The 15,514-nt window shown below is 45.5% G+C and overlaps 1 long non-coding RNA gene across 3 annotated transcripts in view; it reads right to left on the reverse strand.

The window, feature by feature from the left end:
• Positions 1-9,004, reverse strand: part of LOC113180319 (uncharacterized) — a 50,808-nt gene extending 41,804 nt beyond the window's left edge. For 2 of the 3 annotated variants that reach the window (XR_003300462.2, XR_003300461.2), the window contains exon 1: positions 2,494-2,714. This is a non-coding gene — a long non-coding RNA (uncharacterized LOC113180319). Of the gene's footprint in view, positions 1-2,493; positions 2,715-8,919 lie in introns of those variants that run through there. The other variant, XR_013343744.1, reaches the window with a different exon arrangement.
• Positions 9,005-15,514: the final 6,510 nt, after the last annotated feature.

Here is a 15,514-nt window from a genome sequence, read left to right on the forward strand (position 1 = left end):
TAGACACCAGTTCAGTTTACACAAAAAGTGATTAATTTCACCTGGGGAGGAAAGAGAGAGAGGGTGGCATTTGAAAGTTTTCTATTTGTTAGAAAGAGATACTCACTGATGAGACAGAGGACATAAAGAGCCCTTCAGGTACAGGAAGCAGCATCAGCAAAGGGGCAAAGATGTCGGAAACCTAAGTTGCATTAACTATAAAAATATTTGACAAAGTTCAAGAGTCAGAGATTGGAGAAGAGGGGAAGTAGGTAGTGGGATTTGTGTGCTGGACTTAAGAACTTGGACCTGACCGTTTTGGCATAGGACAGGGGATGGTAAGGTCATGTTTGCCTCAGGGAAGGATTGCTAGGTTGCCAGTGTGGAGACTGGGGGAGAGGGATTTGATCTAGGAGGCCAGGAAATCAGTCCAGGCATGAGTGGAGGACAGTCCTTTGCAGTAGCCAAGGGTTGAAAGAAAGGGAAGATTCTGGAAGTGTGAAGAAGTTGGAATTTCCAGGACTGAATGCTGCCTGGCTGAAGGAGAAGGAGAAGTGAGGAGTCCAGCCAGACATCCCTTGGGAGCAGATGATAGAAATTTTCCCAGAAGCAGAATAAAGGGAGGGTGTAGATTTGGCAACCAGCTAGAAAAACTTGAGTTTGACTTACTCAGCACCAGACTTAGACCTGGGCAACTGGGTCCCTCTTCTTGGCCCCATACTTGTGTGGCCCCATTCTAGCCTTTTCCTGGTCACCCCATTTTCCATGAGAAAAGGCAATTAGGTGGGGAAAAGAAGACATGTATACCTGGACCCAGTGATGCCTCCTTCTGGACCTTGCTCCAGGTAATGGGGGCCTGGGAATTCCCTGCCCAAATAGCCCTGGCCTGTGGCCTATCCCTAGATCTGCCGCCTCAGGATGGGTCCATATGGCTGGTATACACACTCCTGGTCCCAAGCAGCAGCCATGTGGTGGTGTGGAGATGAAACTTGGTTGTGCAACCTGGGTTATCCCCACACAAGGCCCCTCGGAGTGTGGAATAGAATAGGGGTTTGGGAAAGCATGGCTCTCCATTTGTCTTCTGCAAATATTAGAGACCGACCTAGAGGCTCTTAAGAGTTCCGAAATCTTTTCTAGACTAGTTACAATACCAGCAACCCCACTCTACCCCACCCAGGTGGGTCTGACTCAGTTTCCAGAGTCCTTATTATCTTGGTTACCCTCTTTTGAACTGATTCTAAATTTTGCAGAAGCAGGAATCTAGATAACTGCTGCATTTATTTCACAGTCAGGGAATATGGTTTTAATTACATGAACCAAATCCCCCAAAGCACTGATGATTGTAGAGGTGACTCTCTGGTTTTGTAGGTAGGAGAGAGGGGAGCTACCTGGGTAAAGCTTTAGAGCTGCCAAGCTATAATTCAGAGGAGCAGGTGATGAACAAAGGATAGGGAGGGAGTCCAGTACCTGCATCTAAGATGATTCCAGTAAGACAAAGGTAAGGTCCATTTTGCCTGCAAGTCTGTGTTCCTAACCCAGACTCCCCTCCACTCTTCCTTTTGTCTCTTTCATGAAATCCAGTAGTTCACCCTCTGCCTTTCCCTCTGCTCCTGTTATAACACAGCGCCTTCTCCTTAGGAGCCACAGCCATCTGGATCTCTTCTCTGTGTCTGGCCACCTTGTCAACTCAACATCCTTTTAATAATCTCATCTGAAAACATATCCTTTCTCATTTGCCCCTCAATTTTTCCTCCTCCAGTGACTTCTTCCCTCCACCTCGCCCATTCTCTTTCTCTGAAGCATTATCATTATTACTTTATAGAACACTGGGGGATAGATTGCTCAGAAAATATGCACTGTAAAGTAAATGCATATGGTCATGTCTCTGAATTGCTGGGATCTAGACCAGCTGTGCAACTTCACAGGCCCAGCTGTTTACCTGTGCACAACCCAACAGCTTTTGTGATGTGGATGCTGGCTTAAAAGCTACTCCATTACTGGTCAGGAGCTTCATGTGCAGTTAACCCTAGATCACTGAGATCAATCAGACAACAGCTCTGGTAGATGACTGGGGTCTAGCGCCCCTGGCAAGGCAAGTAGGAACACTTCTCCAGCTCAAGCAAGAAGCAGATATAAATTCCAGACCTTTGGGAGTGCTTGACATCTGTGTCCCTGTGGTGTTTCATAAGCCCTGACAGCTCCTCACCATTGTTTTGGGGACGCCAGCACCCCATTGCCTTCCCTGGAAATGAATACTCTCTCCTGCTTCAAATCTTGTCCCAGAATGAAGGAGGGGAAATGATTGCACATACCAAAAAAGGTCAGACACCTGAAAGAAAAGCGCGCACTGCACGTGTTTGCATGGCTTCCAAGAGCCCTCTGCAGCTCCTATCAATTGGCTCTTTGGTGTGCCCCTCAGGTGGGGAGAAGCCCAGGATCACTCTGTCAACAGCTCTATCTATAGCCGAATCCCCATCCTTCACCCTGGGCTCTACTTGCACAAGGCTCACTGACCTCGAGGCTCAGCTGTGAGGATCAATCATCTCCTTCCAGAATTCATCATTCAGCAGCTGTAGGCCCTCAGCTATTTTTATCACCCCAGGAAGCCGGTGGCCAAGGACACTCTGGGCTACCTTTGCAGGAGGTGTTGCTGTAGAAACGAACAGCAGGTTGTCAGGGCAGCTGAGCCTCGGCTGCAAGGTTAAATCCAAAGTGCCTGACCTGGAACAGGAGAGCACTTGATCTTCTTCCATTCTGCAGCAGTGAAAGAGCCCCAGGGGCTTATGCTGGGGAAGCAGATGTCCCATGGTGGGGACAAGGCCAGGGATACCACGGAAGGACTTAGGGTGGGAGGGGGAGGGAAACAGAGGACATGCGTGTGCTCCTGCCTGCATTTCTCCTTCCTACACAAGAATTTGGAGGCTCATGACATCCAGACACCTGGCCTCAATCACCTGCACAGCCCCAGTCCTGGCTGCACTCTCTGATGGCAACCCGTCATTTGGGGGTGCTTCCTATAAGCCAGACCCCAGGATGGGATTGGGATAGAATCTGCCCTGGAGTTGTCCCATGCCTAGAGGAGAAGATCAAACAGGGTGTTACTAAACTCTGATGGTCCCAGCACCCAAGTCCTTTGCTTTGTTCCCAGTGAAAGAGCCAGCAGGGTGCAAGAGCAGGTGACACTGGAGTGCTTTATATTTGTAAAGGTTCATCTGATACCCTAAACAAGCTCCCTCAGCACAACCCTCTGAGGTAAGCAGTATTTTTAGTATGTTTAAAAATAGGCTGGACGGCTGGTTGGGCACCTGTGTGCTTTACTGCTCACCAAGTGGGAAGAGCAGACCTCATTAACAGAGCGAAGGGCAGAAGTCCCTGATTCCCTGGACATCTCTCATCTCAGAAAAGGAAAGGAGGGAGTGGTGCTCACATAAGACCTCTGGGGCCTCTAGGAAGAGGGAGAGCACACCCATGCACACACTCCTGGAGGAGCGGGCGATGGGGAAGCAATGTCCTCCAACTCCTCCAAATTCCAAGGAGGGAGAGAAATGAGTATTGGTGTGTCAGAAACCAATACCATCTTGCTGGGGAGAAGTCCCCTCCATTGAGGACTAGCTGGGGGGAGTTGCTAAGGCAGCCTAACCAAGGTGCCCTTCCTGGTGGCAGAGGTGGAATGAGAATGGCTCCAAGTCACTTCTCTAAGTGCAGGAGTTGGGGGCAGGATTTGCCTCAATCCACTGAGCCAGTGGGCTTTTGGCCTGGGAAGAGAGGTAGCAGCACCAGAGGTCCTAAGAGGTTTATCAACAGTCCCAGGGCTTGCAGTCCAGCTGGGCCAAGGACTCCTTCACAGCCCCAGGCTCTCTGTGACTGTCACTCCTGCCAGATACTCTGCTGCTCTGAAATATTTACTTCCATAGCCAATCTCAAAATTGGTGAATCATCTGAAGAATAAAGTCACTTGACACTCTTATTACAGATGAGCAAGAAAGACAATTTAGCAATTTACTATTGGATTTTAAAAACGTAACCTTGAGCTAATAATTTTGGCTTTATCAAAGCAAAGAATGCCCAACAATAGTAGAATAGTTCAATGAATACTGTGCATCTTCTTGATGAAATCCTGTGCCATTAAATATTGGATGATATGGGAAGGTGCTAACAATATAATGCTCAATTTTAAAAGGTGGAGTAAAGACTATATTGAGAGTATGATCTCAAGATTTTATATTGTAACAGTTGCTATAAATAAAAGGCCCTTGTTTAAACCAATTCCTCATAAGCCATTTACTTGCACTAGAAGGGAGGTTTTGGGGTAAATGTGCTGACAGGTGTGCAAAGCAACAGAAGGGATGATTTGGGAGGTGATGGTGGAGAGGATGGGAGGAGGGAAGCATGGAGCCAAGCAGGGGACAAGGAGCCTGGGGGTGTGAATCTGAGATCTCCCAGAAGGAGGGTCTCAGAGGAAGAAATCTCAGATATCCTACACAGTGGGCTGTCCATAGGGCACAAGGTACCTGATATTCCATCTGAAGGTGTTACCCTAACTGTGTACGAAACCCCAACTCTGTCCCCACCTACAATTTTCAGTAAATTCCACTACATCAATAAGCATTTCACCTGAGTAGAGATTTAGGGTGGAAGCAAGGAAAGATTTTGTAACCATCTCAGTTCATGAAATATAGAACCACACAATATAATTAGCTGTAGAAATAGATGCCTCAAGGTAGGAGTAAACTTATGAGGACCTAAAATCTCCTGGAGTTTCTAGAAACATTGGGAAGGACTTCTGGAAGGCCTGGAATAGGACTGGGCCTCTTTCTGCCTGAGGGAGGCTGGGAAATAAGTCCTCACTGATATCTGGCCTAGATATCCATGTGGATATGCACATAATGTATACACACAGGATGAAAGAACAATGCTGGGTGTTTAACAGTGCTTAACTCCTGGCTAGTGGGATTGTTCTAAAAATTATTTTCCTTTGTTTTATGACTTGAACCTTCCAACTCTTGTCTAATGAACATAGATTTTATAATTTGGAAAAATATAATAAATATAAACACAAAGCCTACATCATGGACACTGACCCTTCATGTAACTGTGGTCAGTGCTGGGTACCTGGGACCCTGCCTTTTTTCCATTGCCTATTTGAGAATCTGAAAATGCTTTCCTCCCCAGCCATCAATCCTCAAACTGTTCTCAGAAAAAAAAGACAGGAAGTTGAGAGAACTTATGTTCAAGATCCTTTCTCTGGATGATGCCATCAAACTGTCCACTGACCAGCACATGGAGATCACACAAAGCCCCAGGATGGAGCTCAGAGAAATGCCAGACGATTTCCAGTCTGCAGCCGAGAGCCTTCTGCAGATCACAGTGTCAGGTCTGTGCAAACTAAATCATAACTACAGTTGTTGGAAGGACAGAAGCAACTACCATGTTCTGCTTTCTGTGCTTTCCTCAGACATCCTCTGTTTCTGCACATCTCCTAAAAACTTGCAAGTACATAACATTCTACTCTGTCTTTTGTCTTTGAATATCTTTCCTTTCCTTACAATAGAGTAGATGCCTACACTGTTGGAGTAGTTCTCTTTCTCTTCTCTTTTCTTTTATTGAAAGGAAATTCTGCACAGAATAAACAGAGAAGAAAAGTCAATTGACCCATATGCCCACTGCTCTTCTTGGGTGGGCAAGGTAAATATTGAAGTTTAATATGATAATGCCTATTCATAATCTCACACTTGGAGTCTTTTTTCCATTGCCTATTTGAGCATCTGAAAATGCTTTCCTCCCCAGCCATCAATCCTCAAACTGTTCTCAGAAAAAATAAGACAGGAAGTTGAGAAAACTTATGTTCAAGGTCCTTTCTCTGGATGATGCCATCAAACTTTCTTGATGAGCCAGTGTACGTTTGATAGCCATCTCCCTCTGCCTGTTCTATCTTTCCCAAAGAAAAAAAAAAACAAAACAAAACTCTGTGATTATAACAAATATTAGAGGAATAGACAAGAATCTCTTATTTACTTTATAAAAATATTACACATGTGATTTTATATTTTATTTCTTTATTAAATAATAAATACTTATATTTTACTTTGTATATATTTTAATAATGGGCATTTAAATAGACATTTATACATATATAAAATATATTTACATAGCATTTTATGTGATAATATGAAACAATGCTTTTTTTCAAAAGTTTAGTAATGCTTAATTCTTGTAGGCCTCAAATAAATAACCTTTGGTAGTATATAAGTAATGAAAATTTATAGAATCGGGCTTTGTTTGCATGTAAGAACTTAGCACTTTAGATTTCATAATCCCCTCTCAGCCCTTCCATTGGACCATAACTCAGAAGTTGCTTTTTTCCCTTAATGGGTACAAAACTGTAGACAGAAGAAAGGAATAAGTGCTCGTGTTCAATAGCCCAGTCAGGTAAAGATAATTAACACTGATTTTTTATATGTTACAAAATAGTTAGAAGAGAAAATGTTTAATGTTCTTACCATTAACATTGATGGATGTACTTATTATGCTTATTTGATCATTACATATTGTATACATGAATCATCACACTGTATCCCACAAAAATAATTATTATGTATCAATTTAAAAAACATTTTTCCCCCTTGGGAGATAACAATCTAGACTTCCCTTTTAAACTCGGATTCATCTTGTTTGGATGCCTAAGCAGAGCAGTGCTCGCATCTGTATAAAACAGATACTTACTCCCTGCTAGTCCTCTGAGGAGATGATTTCTATCCAGACCCTCAAGTGAATGAACAGCGGTGGAAAGACTGAGCAGTGAAAATAAAGAAGTTAGTTTGCTAACCTTTCCCTCAAATGCCTACCCTCTTATCCTGGGGCTTCCCATTGGCATTCTGAGCAGTGAGTCAGAAGAAAGGTACTGACTGAGTAATGGAGTTTGAAAGAAGAGCAAGCCACATCCCCCCAAAGGCCGGAGTACAGAAGAAAGCAAAGATGAATGAAGGTACAGGAGAAGGCTCAGAGGCTGCTTCCCGACAAGAGAACCTCCTATCACCTCCAAGGGCACTGGAGCACCAGCCACCTGAACCTTTTTGAGTGATTAAAATTGATCCCACAGAGTTACAGCAAATGTAAAGTGCTTCCATCCCCACGGGCCTGGCACATTTGACTTCCTTTCTTCTTTACTTCTAGAATCCTGTTTAGATTCAGTTTTCTCTTGGATTCAATGAAATCCCTGGCTTCTAAGAAAAAAAGTATCTCTGAGGGTTCCCTGACCCTTGTTAACTACAAAATAAGGCCCAATGGAGAGGGCCTCTTTCCTTTCTCACCCCCCTAAAATTTCAGGGTTGTTTAGAACACCATATTTTTCATTTCTAACTTAAGACTCATACCAGCACTAACCCTCTCTCCATTTTTACAGATGAGGACACCAAGGATCAGAGAGGTTAAGAAACATATTTAGGGACACACAGGTACAAGTGGCAGAGGCAGGCTGGGTTTCAGGCCTGATTCCAGAGCCTGAACTCCTTTCTACAAGGGTGAATGCCCAGTTTTGAATATTATTGGAAAAATTAAAGGGGGGGGGGTACAAGAGGCAGATATGAGGGGCTGGAGGAAGTGGGAGAATGAAGTGGATATTAATTACCGTAAAGGAGTATATGAATGACAAGCACCCTTCACAGCCCTGTGCCTATGCCTAGTGCTGAGGAAGCACCAAGGTATCAGACCAGTGGCCTCTCAGCCACGTTAGCAAGGCCAGAGGAGTAAGGGAGAGGGCAGGGGCAGTGTCTGTGGGCCCAGCTGTGAGCCATCTTAGGGCTCAGCTGGGGGACTGAAAGCAGCCCTGGTGAGGAACACACTTCCTGGTGGTAGAAAGGCCTGAGAGCAGGACTGTCACTGGCTACATTACAGTCAGTCTATTTCACAGAGAATACACCACTGCCCAGCCAAGCGAACAACATAGTCCCTGAGTTTAAACGTGACTATGCACAAGGGCTGGGTATAAGTTTCATTCCTTGAGTTAAAAAAAAAAAAAATAGCCTGCAAGGTGACATCCAGTGATTTTATTTGTCCTATAAAAGTGTAAATATTGGAAAATCTCTAAGATAGAAAAAAATAACTACCATGAAATTCTGGTACAGCTTGTTGGACAATGACACAAAGGTTGTCAACACAAAGTCTATACACTCTCTGTCCTAGGCACTCTGTCCTCAAATAGCTCAGCCAGCCTTCACATAGCCCCCTCCCCTTCCCTGTAGCCCTCATCCCCTCACACATCTCTAGGGTTCTCTTTGCCATGTGCAGGACAACCTATAAACCTGTTCCTCCTCATAAGGCCCCATCACATCAGTATCACTCAGGAAGTGCCCTGGCAGGAAAAACAAAACAAAACAAAACAAAATAAACAGAGTTTCCTAAACTGAAGATCATTCTGACTTTTGTTATCCTCCATTTAGCTAAGTATCAGTCTCTGTGCAAGTAAGAGAGTTTGGTGGCTTCTTTTTAGACTCCATAAGGAGTGGGCATTGTCACTGTGCCCTGGAAACCTCTGTGAACCTGGTCTAATCCTGCCTGCATGCAAAGAGAAATGCCTAGAAGGAACCAGGGATTGACAGAAAGGATTTGGCTGAGCCCCAAAGAAAATAAAATGATTCGACCCTAAGGAGGCAGACAGTCCTGATTTGGGGCACATGAGGTCCATGCCGAATGGAAATCCAACTGTTGCAGAGAGTGATTGCTCAGATGGAGCAAATGTGCTGTGAAATCAGCCCTTGGAAAATCATCTGGAGTTCATCTTAGTGAAATCCAAAAACAATAATTGCCTCCCCCAGCCTGCTCCAGAGGGGCCTCGGGAGCTCCTCTTGTCAGAAGCCCGGAAAGCCGGAAAGCCGGCAGGAGTGAGGCCCTGGGTCTCCAACTCTGCCCTTGTTTATTTACAAACCTGCTTTTCTTTCCCACCTCAGTTCATCCTTTAGCTCTGTCCTCCTCCAACCCCTGGGGAGCCCAGGGCATCCATCACTCCTCTCACATGGCAGGCGGCAAAGACACAAATAAAAAGAGAGACAGTTAACTCCATGACTACCTGGCACCAGGATGCAAGCCGGAGCCCACACAGCTGGAGGGCCTGGCAAAGGGATCCTGATGTGCTCCCTGGGGAGTTCCTGTCTCACAAGTGGGAGGCGGGCAGACCTGCAGCTTTACTCAGGGACACTGCAGCAAGTCAGAGGGGAGAGAATCAGAAGGGAATTGCTGAGATTTCCTAGAAAATAGAATGACCCTTTGAGTTGGGTTTTGTTTGTCATAGTGAACCACTTCCTGGCCTCTGGGACTGATTTCATTTCTGCAAAATGGCCTGAACTGTCTGCATTCCCAGAGGCACCAGGGGTTCAGCCCAGAGAAAGGCTTCACCCCCACAGGCCTCTCAGTCTTTCCCAAAGCTCTCTTACTGGAATCACTCTTACAACCCATGTTGACTAGAGTTCTGAGAAATCTAGGGATTAATTACTATGCGATGGGCAGGTTTAGGGTATGGCAGAAGATAGAGTGGAATGGGAAACTTTTCTGAGGACCAATGATTCCTATCCCCAGAGCTCCCCTCTGCCCTTGACACCCTCCCTGAGCCTAGTGCTAGTCCACTCTGGGTCTGTGATCTCACTCGAAGAACTCAGATGGTAGAACTGAAGCAGAGAAGGTGGAGGGAGTCATGGGATGGAGGGGGAGGATGTTTGTAAGCTGCTTAGCAGATCAAAGTGACAACATGTCAAATTTTCCAAGCTGGTTTCCAAAGCATTATGTTAATGGGTCTTCCAGAAGTCCATCTTTCAACAACCTGAAAAAAGTTTGTCTCCCAACTTTTTCTGCCACACACAAGATGTTGTCTGTGTGGGCAATACAATCCCAAGGGCCAACCAACACTTGTGCACAATTCCCAGCAAACTGGCTACCTTCTACTCCTTTTTCTCCCATCCAGGAAATCAAATCAGAATAAAAGTGAGAGTGAGGGGCATTTTTATGGGGCAATCTAGAATCCATTCTAGTTTGAAAAAAAATTAATTACAAATCATTCACAAAGTTTGGTACTTTGTTGGAAGGACAGAAGACAGTGGTCTTTGTGCTCTTTTATTGAAACTGTGATGAGACAGAGAACTAGAGTGAGCACTGGGCTTCCTGACTGTTTGGTGTGACTCCCAGGCAGCAGGGTTCGCTGCCCTGATTTCAGGGGATGGGGAGCCTTTCAGTTATAGTGACCTAAGACTGGTGTCACCCACTAAACTATAGGAGTAGCTTTCTTCAGCCCTGGTAGTTGTAAACTGGGAAATCCCTCATCTGGTAGGGGTTGGGGTAATTGAAGTATAATTACATTGTCAAGACCCCCATGGTTATGGTTACATGACTCAAAAGAAGGCATGAGACCCTATGAACAGAGACATGCTGCTGGATCATGTAAGGGCACAGATGAGGCTGAGGAAGTGGGAGCTGGCAGCGTGAGGCCAAGGACTCTGGTGGAACAAGAAAGGATAACATGGGAAATAATGCCTTCAGGAATTCCCAGGAAATAGGGAGAAGGATTTTCTCAGAATCTAGAACCTGCTTTCTATATTTGGGCTTCCAGAAAGCTGGTGAATTCTTTTCCTTTCCCTCCCTGTCTCTAGCAGAGAATGCAGCCAAAACCATGTATTTCAGTGCTGTGAGTCCAACCAGTAGGGTGGTAAAAGCAGCGGCCGTGCCACACCACACCCCTCCTGCCAGCACCACACAGCAGCCCAGCCCTGCCCCTCACACCAGAGGGCCTTGGACCAATGATCCCACACCCATCAGAGGCCACGCTGGCCTATAGGCTGGCTCAGGCTCTTCTTGAGCTGACTTAGTATGTAGATGTGATTGAAACTAAAAATGGACAAGGGACATTTATACTGTAATCTTGGTTTCCTTATCACTCACCCTGCAGACAGTTCAGATGTGATGAACATAAGATTATTGTCCCCACTATCATGAAGTGGCTTTTCTGGTAGAGACACAAGGAAATACATTAAAAAACATCAATAGATTTAAAAACAGCTCTAGGATGACAAGGATTTTCGTCTGCTTTGCTGCTGCAGTCTGGCTGGGCACAATTCAGGAGCCACTTGTCAAAAGAAACTAACTTTATTTTTAGAACTACAAATGCCAAACAAAACAGCTCCTCAGGAAAAAACCCTCAGAGCCCAACTGCCACTACCGGCTTCCCACAAGCCTCTCCCCACACACACCCAACAACCTCCCACAATCCTCCTGCTCTTGAGGCCCATTGGCTGGGTTGCGTGGGCGGAGCCAAAGAAGTCCCCCAATGAGCAGCTCCATGGTCTGAAAGGGCAGGGAAACAGCCCAATGAACATCACCGCAGAGGAGCCAATCAGCTAGATGTTGCTGGGGCCGCTGTGAGCCAATCATCAGCTGGCAGTCTGGAAGTTTGCTGGCAGCTGGAAGTTTGCTGGGGCCCCTTTGGCTGTGGCTCTCAACACTTTGCCTTCCTGGATTCTAGAATGGTGTTCAATTAAAGAATATGATAAACAAGGGAATGTGTCCCAGTGCGGTGTTAGGGCCAGGACAGAAGTGTGCAGAGTTGGGGTTGAGAGGTTCCCCTCTCATCAGTGAGACAGGAACTGAGCACACACTGCTTAGTACAAGACTGCCCGTCACATGGTGAGTGGACTAGTTCCCCAGGGCTGCTATATCCAAGTACCGTAGGTTGGGTGGCTTAAAAGCAGAAACTAATTGTCACATAGTCTGGAAGCTGGAAGTCCAAAATTAAGATGTCAGTAGGTTGTTTCTTCTGAGGGCTGTGAGGGAAGGATCTGTTCCAGGCTTCTGTCCTTGACTTACATATGGCCATCATCTCCTTATATCTTTTTGCCGTGTCTTCCCTCCAGAGTGTCTCTGTGTCCACATTTCCTCTACTTAGAAGGACACCAGTCATATTGAAGTAAGATCCACTCTAAAGATTTCATTTGACTCAGTTACTTCTGTGAAGATACTATCTCCAATTAAGGTCACACAGAGGTAACCCTCTGTCTCTCTTCTGACAATGCTACCTCTCCTTGGCACCTCTGCTGGGACCGTGCACCCTAGAAAGCCCTTTTTGCTCTTCACATCTTATCCAAGAGAGTGGATAGAGGGGAAAGTAGGGCAGAGAGAATAGCGACACACACGCTGTCTCTCTTGCCTTTTTCTGAATCCACATGGTATTCTTTGTCTGGACTAGTTCTGCAACCTGTGGCCAACTATAGCAACCTTCACTAATGACCTCACTTTCCTAGTGTGAAGGTGTCACTATAGCTAGATTGTGAAGCTGAAAGCAGACACTGTCCTCAGATGTTTTCTCCGTGCTCTTTCTGCTCCCTGGCTCCTTTGGGTGCTGAGTACAGAGCTGGTTTGTAGTACGTGCTTAGTAAATCAGAGCTGAATATGGCCTGGGGTTAGAGATGTAGCGTGGGTGGGATCCATGCAAATACATATTGAAAAATCACCATCTCTGGAAGAACAATTGTCAGGCCCATTTCCTGCTGTGGATGGAGCCAGGAGACGCTCAGGGCTTGGCAACCTGACAGCTGAGGAGCAGCCAGGGAATTTAGCAGGAGACAGAGAAAATAAGCCCTGTGGGTCTGGCCCAATCCCATCAAAAGCAGACTCAGGGCAGAGCCTCTTAGCCTGGATTCAGGGGCCAAGGTGGGGAGGGGGCTGGCTAGGCCTGCATAGGTCCTCTGTGAGCCAGAGCCTGTGAGAGGCAGAAGAGGTAGCATTACTTAGGAAGCTGATTATTCAGCCTGAGGCCAGGCACAGCGTGAGGATCACAGTAGTTGTCACCTGAGAGGGACCACAGGCATGGCAGCCATGGCACCTGCCACACCTGAACCCCTCCTCTGGTTGAAACTGTTTGCCCTTGACCTAGGCTGGTGTGGGGGTGGGATAGCTGCAGAATGGGCCAGCAGTGGGCACCTGCCTCAGTGATGACCTGCCTATAAGCTAGTCATGGATGTGTGTGGTGGGCTTTGTGGTTGTCACCCCAACATCCTTTCCACCCCCAGAAGACTTCATGGTCATTCAATTTCCCTTTTAAATTCAGGAATGAGTGTGTGGTTACATTTTTTGGCCAGAAAAAAAAATTTTACACACAAGTCTTCTGGGGACCTCTAGGAATAGAAAGGATGACAAAGACATCTCATCTTTCTTTGAATGTGGTATGCCAATGTGATGCCTATGACTGGGGATGCCATCTTACCACCACCCAGAAGATGAAACCAACCCTGAGGCTCACAGAAGAGAGGGGTGGAAAGAACTTCAATCTTTGATAGGATAATTGTACCCTTAAAACAACAAGTCCTCAAACTTCACTCTTACAATAATCCAGTTCTAGAAATGTTTTCATTATGCAAGTCAACACCAGTGGGGTTCCCATTACTTTCAGCCAAGAGCATCCTATGTGATGTAACCTGAAAGACAATTAGCTAAGCCAGGGAATCCATCTCCCTCCAGGACCTGCTCAGGACAGGTGGCCTACGTGGTTCAGATGACTTAAATAGTTACCCAAACTTTTATTTTAATAGTTGTGAATTGTTTCAGCATGTTAATTTAAAAATGTAAACAGAATATCAAACCCAGGTCAAATTTCCTTCTAACATATAATATTTAGGTTAAAATGTGGATGATTTTTTAAGGATATTATTTTAAAAATAATAAGTACTAATGGGGTTCTGGACATGCTTCCTAATATATGGTGCCTTCACATTTAAGAAAACAGCAAAAGAAAGAAGGTTCCTCTCTGACCTTTTCCCTTTTCCTCTGAAGCAGGTTATAAGACTCTCATGTGAAGGTGCCCCCACTACACCCAGAGGAGAGGAATCTCCTTATCTGGAAGGTATGTAGAGACAGAGAAAAATCTGGACAAATGGGCTTGTTAAATCCTCCTCTCCCCAGTTATTACCATTAGATCACATCCCCTCTGTCCAATTATGCTTCCCCACGACTGTCCATTCTTCATCAAACTGAAGCCTGAAAATGTACAGTTCTCCCTCTTTCTTTGATCTTTATTTCTGAAAGCTCCAACACTGCATAAAACTTACTCTAAATGAAGTGTATGCTTTTTTCTGTTTACCTATCTTTTGTTATAAGGGCCTCCCCCAGGAACCTAGCAATGGGTGAGAAAAGAACTCTTTTCTCCCTTACAGTGCAAATGAGATGAAGTAAAATATAGTAAATGGCATGTGACTATCTGATATGTGGGTAAATAGGACGGAGGCTACTAGGGACCGTTCAGTAGAGAGTGAGAGCAGAAGGGAGCAGAAATGCCAAGCACAAGAGACTTTGAATTCAACTCTACCAGTCAAGAACCTTTCACGCGTCATTCCTAGGCCAAGAGCTGGGGATACAGCAAAGTATAGGACACTTTCCTGGCTATTCTGGTACTTCTGGTCTAACAGGGAGATGGATATCAGCTAAACAATTTGACAACATGATTTAATTACAGTGTTGGTAAATTCTATAAAAGAAACAGAGAGGCATTAGTGTGTATAACAAAAAGGCCTGACTTCACCTAGAGGGAATGAGAAGGCCAGGGAGAGGGAGGGAAAGAGGAAAAACCTTGACCCAACTCAGTTCCAGGCCATGAGTATCCTTAAAATAAACTCTGGCTTTAGAAGGTTGCTATGTCATTGTTTGCCCCCTTCAGAAACTCCCTTGTTGGAGTCGTAACCCCTATGCATCAGCATGTGACTATACTTGGAGACAGGGTATTCAAAGAGTAATTAAATTAAAATGAGCTCTTTAGGAGTGGCCCCTAATCCAATATAATTGGTGTCTTTATAAAAAAAAAGGAAATTTGTACACAAACATACATGGAGGAAAGACCACGTGAAGATACAGAGAGAAGACACAGGGATGATTTTTTTTTTTTAAGGAAAATTTAAAAAACAATAAGTACTAGTGGAGTTCAGGACATGTTCCCCAATATATGGTGCCTTGGCCATCTGCAAGCCAAGGAGAGGGACCAGGGAACGGATCCTACCCTCATGGCCCTCAGAAGGAACCAACCAGTTGGCACCTTGATCTTGGCCTTTCAGCTTCCAGAACCATGAGACAATAAATTTCTGTTGTTTAAGCCACCCACAGTCTGCGGTACTTTGTTAAGGAAGTCCCCAAAAATTAATATAGGGGCCTCAGTGACTTTTGGTCCTTTGTAATCATAAGAGCTCGACTGGACCTGACTTGAGTTTGGAAAGTGAGGTCTTAACAGGTCTGGCAATTCACTAGGGCTGTGTGGGCACAGCACAGCCCCCTCTGTCTCTTGGGCCTCATTGTTCTCCCCAGCCCCAGCCTCAACAGGACATGTGCAGTAGACACCCACCTTCCCTCCTGATGGGGAGCAAGCTGGCAAGGAGATCTCCAGACCCTGCCAGGTTATGGGCTCCCTGATGTTCTAGCCTTGGATCAGTTGTAACAGTCCTGCAGGGAGGATGAGGTTTACTGCCAGGAAGAGAAACCCCAGGAAGCCAGCCTTTTTGCTTCTTGGGACAGAGGG

This window comes from Urocitellus parryii, chromosome 6 (assembly GCF_045843805.1).
Source record: "Urocitellus parryii isolate mUroPar1 chromosome 6, mUroPar1.hap1, whole genome shotgun sequence".
Taxonomy (NCBI): Eukaryota; Metazoa; Chordata; class Mammalia; order Rodentia; family Sciuridae; genus Urocitellus; species Urocitellus parryii.